This window comes from Ixodes scapularis, unplaced genomic scaffold (genome assembly GCF_016920785.2).
Source record: "Ixodes scapularis isolate PalLabHiFi unplaced genomic scaffold, ASM1692078v2 PGA_scaffold13__105_contigs__length_92229423, whole genome shotgun sequence".
NCBI lineage: Eukaryota > Metazoa > Arthropoda > Arachnida > Ixodida > Ixodidae > Ixodes > Ixodes scapularis.
Window position 1 is genome coordinate 91,645,731 of NW_024609839.1, and position 8,670 is coordinate 91,654,400.

An 8,670-nucleotide genomic window follows, 5' to 3' on the forward strand; every position below is an offset into this window, starting at 1 on the left:
CCACCCACCCCAAAAAATTTTTTTTTATTTTGCTGGGTTTTTTGTTATAAACAGCCCCCGAATCAAGATCCTGGCTACGTGCCTGCCTTGAATGCAGGTTTGGCAGTTCCGTCATGGTCGGAGACCTTAGCTGGGAGTTCAGACCCTGACCCTGCAGTGATGTTGCTTCAAGAGCCCCATACCACGCGCTAGCGAATGGCGCCATCAGCCCGTAGGCCCTGCATGAAAATAGATTAGAACCGAGCCCATTCCACTCCGGGCAAAAGGCACCTGTTCCATTCGTTTTCCATTCCCCCAGCGCTGCCGCCATTCCATTCCCATTTCATTCCGGGGTCGCGAAAGTGCGGAATGATTTAGGAATCATTCCAACTCTGGAGTGGCAACTCCGTAACACTGATGCAAAGCTACAGGCGTGTTTTTGAACATTTTAAAGCTCTTTTTAATATAAAAAGCCGCTTCGAGGCAGTGGCATAGCCAGGGAGAAAGGCTTATGGGGTCTTCATCCTCCCCCCCTTCCCTTCCCAAAACCCAGGCGATCCTATAATATAAAGTAGCTACAATTAACCTACCTGTGCTCGCTTCACGCGGGGAATGCGTAATGGAGTTTCTTGTTTTTTGTGTGTTGTATTTCTTCCCTCCTGTGTAGACCAAGAGGTCCACAGTATTTCAAATATTAAATAAATAACGGATATCCAAGCCACCTCAGCCCCCCCCCCCCCCCTTTTTTTTTTTCCTTTTCGACAAAACGTTCCTCGATATGGCACTGCTTCGAGGCACTGTTATTCATAAAAAGATCACTCACAAGGCCATCGTACATATTTCTCGAATGAATTAACCGTTTTAAATCAGCATAGATGCGAACTATACTTCGTTTCAGCTTCGGTTCGAGCGCGGCCGATGTTATGAGCCGAAGGGCCAATCAAACACCGCAAAAAGCGCAGTGTCATGGCGTGCTCTCTTCGCTTGATAAGACTAGCCGGCGGAGGAGCACGCGCAGAGAGACGGTGAATACCGACTGGTCCTATCAACTGCAGAGAGCACGCCATGACGTCGTGCCTCTTTCGCTGTTTGATTGGCTCTTCGGCTCATAACATCGGCCGCGCTCGGAGCGAAGCTGAAACGAAGTTTTTTATTATAGCATAGCCATTCCGTGCTATTACATAGGGCGTCGTCTGCTCACACCCTACCCGCTCCGTCACATGAGAGCGACCGCGAGGTGGTGCCACAGTGACTTATATTTAGGGTTGTTCGTTCTCGGGTTTTATATTTTTCTAAATTCGGGGGGTAAAAATCGGGTGCTATTTTTCAGGCTGATAATCGGGGAGAAATCGGGTTTTTTGAGGAAACATTCGGAAATTCAGGTTTTTTCGGGTTAAATACACGAATGTACTCAATAATACATTAGTTTTTTTGTTTTTGTTTTATATTGGAGGGTACTACGAGCTGTTTATTGCTAACGCGTTAAAATTAGGGATGTGTTTCAAGCTGGTAACTGGGAGAGGGGGCATCAGGGTTTTCCAGCTTCGACTGCCGTCGGTCGCTTCAAGGGAAGTACCGCCCAAGGAATCCTCCTCTCCCTCAGGTGCCAACAAAAATCCCGACCGTTCGAGGGACGGTCGTCTTCGATCAGATATTTCGCTATGGAATAAACCTGTCAAGTTTTCCCGATCTGTTTACGCGACTGACTGGCTCGAACGTTGTTCGTGAGAAAGGTTGGACGTCAGCGCGATGGCCATGCTACCCGAGAGACCATGCTGGGTGTCGAGACCTAACAGCGGTCGAAGGGGTATTGATAGTGCATTTCCCAAGCTGCGTGCAGCAGGGCCGAAGCTACGTGGCGTGCCGAGGCGGTTCCACCTGCACAGCGGGGGGACGGAAATGTCCCTCCGAGGCCCCCACGCCTATTGTCGCTTTTCCGCAGCCGGCCTCCGTAGAATTCCACGGTGTGTTAGGCGCGCTCGTTGGGCGGTTGGTTGAGAGCCGTGTAGCGTCCACAGTGCTGCACGCAGGTTGCGAAATGAACTACAGGTCACTGTTGTCCCGAAGTAGGGTAGCTAGCGTGTGTGCACGGCAAACTCCGTGCGGCGTAAAAATAAAGAGGTTAGTCATGTGGTTTTGGAATTCGGGGAGAAATCGGGTTCAACCCGATTTTCCTGAAACATGTTCGGGGTGTAAAAATAGGGTAAAATCGGGTTTTACCCGAAAACGAACAACCCTACTTATATTTAGCTCCAGATGCGTTGCTTTTGTGCTCCTTTGCCCCAAGTTCGCAGAAAGAGGCTGCATCCTCTCTTCCTAATGGCACCCTTCGTTTTCTCCCAGAAACAGGTCTCCATTAGCGTCTGACAAATCGCCTCATTCCATTAAAAAATTAATCGAGACTTGACATAAGAATTTTTAGGGGAAGTGTTCCGCCAGTCTTGGCGGAACACTAATAAGACCAAAAACAACACGGTGTCTGTTTACTACAAGTAGCATGTTTTAGGAGACCGTTACCGTGATCTGCGGTGGCCACGGTACGGCTGGTAAGGCTTTAAGCGCGCTGAAAGCCATGCTTCAAAGTTACAGCGCGAGCTCCCAGTAGCAATTTCGCTGCGCACGGCAACGGTACGCTAAAACCGCCCATTGAGATGCCATGCACTTACCGACACTGCAGCCGAGATGCCGTGTGGCGACGGACGAGGCGCGTCCGTCCTCGAAATCATGCGCCTTCTTCCGTGTCTTAGCGAGGAACCGTTCTCATATGGGCCAAGATTCTGTCCTACTCCTCGAGTTCAGCGAGGACACTTAGTTCACGTCCCCCACCAGACTGCCGAGTGGTAATCGCGACGTGATAACCTTTGAAAAAGCCCGACTTGATAGCAAAAACTCCGAAAGTGAGGCAAATCATCGTACAGACCACTGATCCACCGTCGGCCACGACGATTCATCACGATCGCGATGCAGCTCACGCATCGCGATCATCTAAATTGTTTTACTTATGTAAAAAGACATAATTGACCCCGTAAGTGATGACGTCACAACTTGGCGTCTGGAACAAAAAAAAACCGTTGCTAGGGGCGTTGTTATGGACTAATGCATAGAGACTCCACACGAGGCTAGATTTTCGCTTATAAGTAAGTAACTAATTTTTTGTAAGCAACCTAACTTCTTGCATTAAAACTTGGGTTTGGGCTAGTTGGTCCATTACTGAATAGAAGGTTAAAAAGCGCGAACAAACGAGGACAATAAAGAAACACGGACGACAGGACAGGCGCTTCAAGCGCCTGTCCTGTCATCTGTGTTTCTTTATTGTCCTCGTTTGTTCGCGCTTTTTAACCTTTTATTCAGTAACTTCTTGATATCTAATTATGAAGATGTTTTTGTCGCCTCAGTGGCGTATTGCAACGATGAAAGCCATCTCTGAAGTATTACACTCCGCTTTGCTTTGGTAGCAGACGACTTGATAGATTTGCTGGCCTCTGTTGCAGCGGGCGTCATCACTGAATTGCGTCGGTAAACGAGCGGCAAAAACAAGTGCATCGCCATGGCCGTAGAGGCCTCCACAATAAACGTTATTTTTCTGTGAAGAACCCAGCTTAGTTCAGAGGGATGAAAATGCCGTAAAATCAAACCACGTCATGCAGATCAGTTACGACGACGACCTGAAGTGCATTACCGGCGTAGTGCAGGCCAGCATGAGAAACAAATCGTACGCCGTCGAGATAAGTCGTTTGTTATTATTATTATTGAGGTTGTCAGGTTCATAAAACATTGCATGTCTATCGCAATTTCGCATTTTTTTTTTTTTGTATACATTAAATTTAGTGGATGTGCTCTTTCGGTGAAGATCTCCATCGAACCCGGGATGAGAGTACAATCTGTAATAAACTCACCTTATGTTTTTTATCCAGTTCTTTCGCGTTTTGGGGTTTTGCGGAAATCTGAAGAAACTGCAAGAATCTTTCTCCACGCGATGGTTACAATCAGATACGAAGCACCCTCCCATAGCGCGAGTCCGCAAAAAAAAATTGGCAGTGGCTCCTCGGACGGCCGTCGCTGGAGCCACATCCACACAGACAAGGCTCCTTCGACACCGGAAGTGACGTATAAAACCACGTGACGTATAAAACTAATATAAAATTACTTTAATATTATATATTCAGCAATATCATAAACTTGTATAACCCACAAATATATTTACAATGTATTTTTAGGCACTTTTGAAATTAAAAGGTCACGTGGTATAAATAAAATAAGGCTATTGAGCTATTATTTTATGTAAAGAAGCGGTGCTATAAAGTCTAAGGCATTGTAGACATACTGTAAATTAGTTTGTCTCATTATATCAATATCCTATGACGTCGCTTGGTGGAAGCTGGGCGCGCCGCGCCGGCGGCTCTGCTAGCGCCATGGCTAGCGCGGCTAGCGCCTGGCTGGTGTGGCTGTCGGTGGCGGTCTGGCGTCGGCGCGTTCGTGGCGTTGGCAAAGTCCGTCGAGCGTCAATTCGTTGAGTGCAGCTGGTGCTGGAGCAGCGCGGTGTCTGCGGTCAGACGCGTCGGTGAGGTGGTGGAACTCGAGCGGTGCGCAGGTCGTTCGATACCTTCAGCTGGTGTGGCGTAGAGTGGGTGGACTGAGCTCAAGCATATGAGTTTGCAGCTCGCGTGCACGTGAAGGCTTTGCGTCGACTGGGTCGTTCGTTTCGCCTGCCTCGCCGTCACCCTCTTGACTGCGTTCAACTACGACGTGTATGACCGCGCCCCTGAGTGAAGGGTATTGACGCTGCTGGTCGGGCGGTGAACGGAGGGTGGGCGGAGCCAGGGGGGGGAGGGGCCAAAAAGGGAGAGGGGGGGGTGCCCCGGTAAGTGAAATAGCTCGATATGGGCTGACGGGTAACTTAGGTGCTTGAGACGTTCGTATTTTACTATTGGTGATGTACTACATGGTGAGCCCTTTCTTGACTATTTATGAACGAAACTCAAATGAAAAAGTTGGCGTAGGGCGAACTCCTTGTTGAGGTTGACACAAAGCCCCACTCTGGTGCCCCCCCTCCTTCCATGGTAAAGTTAGTTTTACCCGGTGCCCCCCTCGCCTTCCATGCTAAAGTTAGTTTTACCCGTCACCGTAGAAGTTTTCCGAGGGTTTATTTCTGAGGATTACTTGTTTGACTCAGTAGACACATAGCTGGTCTAGGGTCTTTCCAGCTAGAGAGGGCGCACCTCATTCCACCACTTTCCTTGGAACTTTAAAGGCAGGCTACATTCAGCATGGTGTCTAAAATCTGTCCGTGGGGCACAGAGGTGTCGAGCTGAAGCCTATGCCAAGTTCTACAGCTAGGAGCGTGTTTACAGTGATAGTAAGTGAAAATGCACTGGCATATCATAACTACTTGAGAAACTTTTGCCTCATGCCAGCTGTTTTGAAAATGTTCATATCGGCCTTGTTGGACGTCTACTACCCTGCGAAGGCTATCGATACCTCCTCACTATTGTGGATCGGCTTACCTGCTGGCTGGAAGCGACACCTATACAAGACATTGTATGCAGCCGAGACCATTACATCAGCTTTCATTAACACCTGGTTCACACGATTCCGGCACGCCCATTGAGGTTGCAACAGAATGTGCAACAGTTTGAGGCGTTTTTTTTCTGACGCCTCTCTGTGCTGCTGGGAACCAGACACATGAGACTGCCTGTCATCCGCAAGCCAATGGTCTCGTTGAAAATTTTCACTGCCAACTAAAGGCTTCAATTATGACCAATCAAAATCCAAATCATTCATTGGATCTCCCCCTGTAATCTTTCTTGTTCTTTAAGCAACTGTCGAAGAAGACTGTGCCTGTTCCTCAGCTCAACTTGTCTATGGCACTTTGCTTCATTTGCCAGTTGAGTTGGCAGCTCCCTGACACCCTGCAGCAACACTCGCCAAGACTGGGACCTACGTTGAAAGACGAGAGAAGATCTTTGAAGGCAGCATGCCAGTACCGACCCCCACCAGAGCAACCACCAAATCATTCACTGCAAAAGATCTAAATAAACACTGAACCACATCTTGTCTTTATGAGGAATAAGAAACATTTTACAACCAAGGTTAGTGGACCAGAACTAGTTTCCAGTGTTCACAGACCGCCTTAAACAGCCTATGTTGAAGCAAACCCAACATTGTGTGTCAAAGGTGAAAGTTGCCTGTTTCGATAAACAAGGTGTTTTACCTTGTTTATTGAAACAGGCAATTTTCACCTGCCCAACAACTTTTCCTCATGGTCTTCAACACGAAACAATTCACTGGAGTGACTTCAGTGAATTTTGGGGGAGATGCCTGCCACTTTTATCCTCATTTCGCTGTCGCCCCTGGCTACTGCTCGCCAAAAATAAACTTGCTAAAAAGGCAGACAGAAATGTATCAAAGTTATCACTCAAGAAAACAGTTTATGTAAATTGTTTTGCCGTGTCGTGGGCTATCGTTGAATTTATCCTTAAAATTATGTAGAGCCTGTATCTGCATCAGGAAGGGGCATAAATTTCTAGGTGGTGCCTTTAATTTCATGATAAGCTTAACTTTATTTCTCATGCAAAGTCTAAAAAAAGTGTTTTGGTATGGCAACCTTTCTCAAATTTTTAGCCATTCAACTTTTTTGCTATGGAATCAGAATAGTGGATCACCATTGCACTACAAGTGCAGTTGTCTGCAGTGCAATGAAGCGCTGGAATGAAGTTGGTCTTAAATGTTGAAGCATCAAGAAGGCCTATAGGGGTTATTTATTTATTTATTTCCAATACTACTAATCCCATTTGGGATTGTTTTGGGTGGTACATCATACAAAAATATTTTTGTTTTTTTAGTACACATTTGAAGATAGTGGTATGCAAGCCTATATCGACAGGTGCACTTCCAAGTTAATGAGAAAATGCTCTACACTAGTGGAATGTACAATGTTTCGCGGCAAACGATTCCATTCGTTCATAACTTGGGGGGGGAAAAGAAATATTGGAAGCACTTATTGTGGGTTGGAAGCTCTTCATAAAGTTTACCATGGTTATATCTTGTTAGCCGTTTACCAGTAGGGGTAAGATGATTTCCTGTGGGAATGTTGAAGTTGCTGTTAACTAATTCATATAGAAACTTGAGCTTTGCAATTTTTTCCCTGGCTGATAGTACTAATTTTTATGCATTCATTAAATGGGTGGGTGTAGGGAATCTATTAGTCATGTGCCAATAGCCCATTTTGAGTTTGAAGCAAATAGTGGTTTTGGCCAAATACTCTCAAATCAAATATTGAATGGTTTCTCAAAGCCCAGACTGTTGCACCATGCTTAAACGAAAATTCAGCTAAACTCGTGAAAGTTGTACCCAAGCTTCCACTAGTCCATTTATAAGCTAATTTTAATGTAACTATATTTACAGACTGTGACCTCAGAAAGTTCCATGCCTTGGGATAACAAGTAAATTACGTATTTAACATAAAATGAAACCTATAGTATAGAGCTGCATCTATACCTGATTGATACAAGCCTCGCTATATGCGAATATTCTTTTTTCAATCTCGAATTAATTAAAAAGATATGTATCACGAATGGTTAATGCAGGTTGTCTGGGGATATCTACCTATCATAATCTTGCATTAGAGCCAGAGTTATTTTGAATACTTTACTACACGTACATATAAACATTCACAAAATGTTAGTTTATTTTTAAACACCAGGCGCGCGCGTGCAAAAAGTGCTTTTTTTTTCTTTTTTTTTTTTTTTTCCCAAGCACGCTATTGCGATATGCATAATTTCCCAAGTGTTGATTGCAGCGGGTTGGCCGTTGAGTGCGCTTCTTACCGAGCACCGGTGCACTGCAGAGAAGAAACATCAGCGGAGGTCGCTTTTGTGTGTGTGTTGCTTCTCCGCAGTGCTCCCACGCTCGACAAGAAGCGCACTTAACGGGACTTTTAAAAAAAAAAAAAGAACTAACATTTTTTTTTTTAAGCAATATTGAGAATGAGTTACATGAAGACAACTTCATTATATTTGTACTGCACATGTTCATGCTAGCGAGATACAGCTGGGCCTCGACATCATTGCTGCCGTACGGCAAAAACTCCTTGTTTAAGTGTGGGGAGGAGTTAGCGTTTTCCTGAAGATGTGCCTGTAGACTTGGCAGGTAGGTGACAGTGAAAGGAACATCAAGAAAATCTGGAAGATCTTGGGTGTATAGCCCCTAGGAAGAGGAACGTTCGGTGGAGTATCTCTACAACTGCCATCTCCTCCAGTGCCTTCGCCCTCATCGCTAAGTCAGAGTTGACTTCTTCACCTGATGGAAAAACATCTCATTTTCACTGAAACTATGAAGACACGCGAAAGCATTCGGAAATAAGGTAGCCATGCTTTCTCAGCGACGTGCAATCATGGAACCAAGCCCCCCCCCCCCCCCCTTTTTTTTTTTTGTTGTAACGTATTGTGTTGTTTTCTATGAAAAGCAAAGGAAGGCAGCGCCAATGACTTCAGAAACTCTGCAGGAGATGGCGCCACGCGGCCCCTTAATAACCTTCATGTAGTCTGCCTTGATAAAGTTGTTTTTACTACCACCAACCATTGTTGTGGAAACGCGCAAGACACGTGCCACGACCCCACGACTCCCACGAGTGGGTGGTCCACCGCGAAAAATTGTGTTTGTGTGTATGTTTGTACAGCCTGAAGGTAGTCT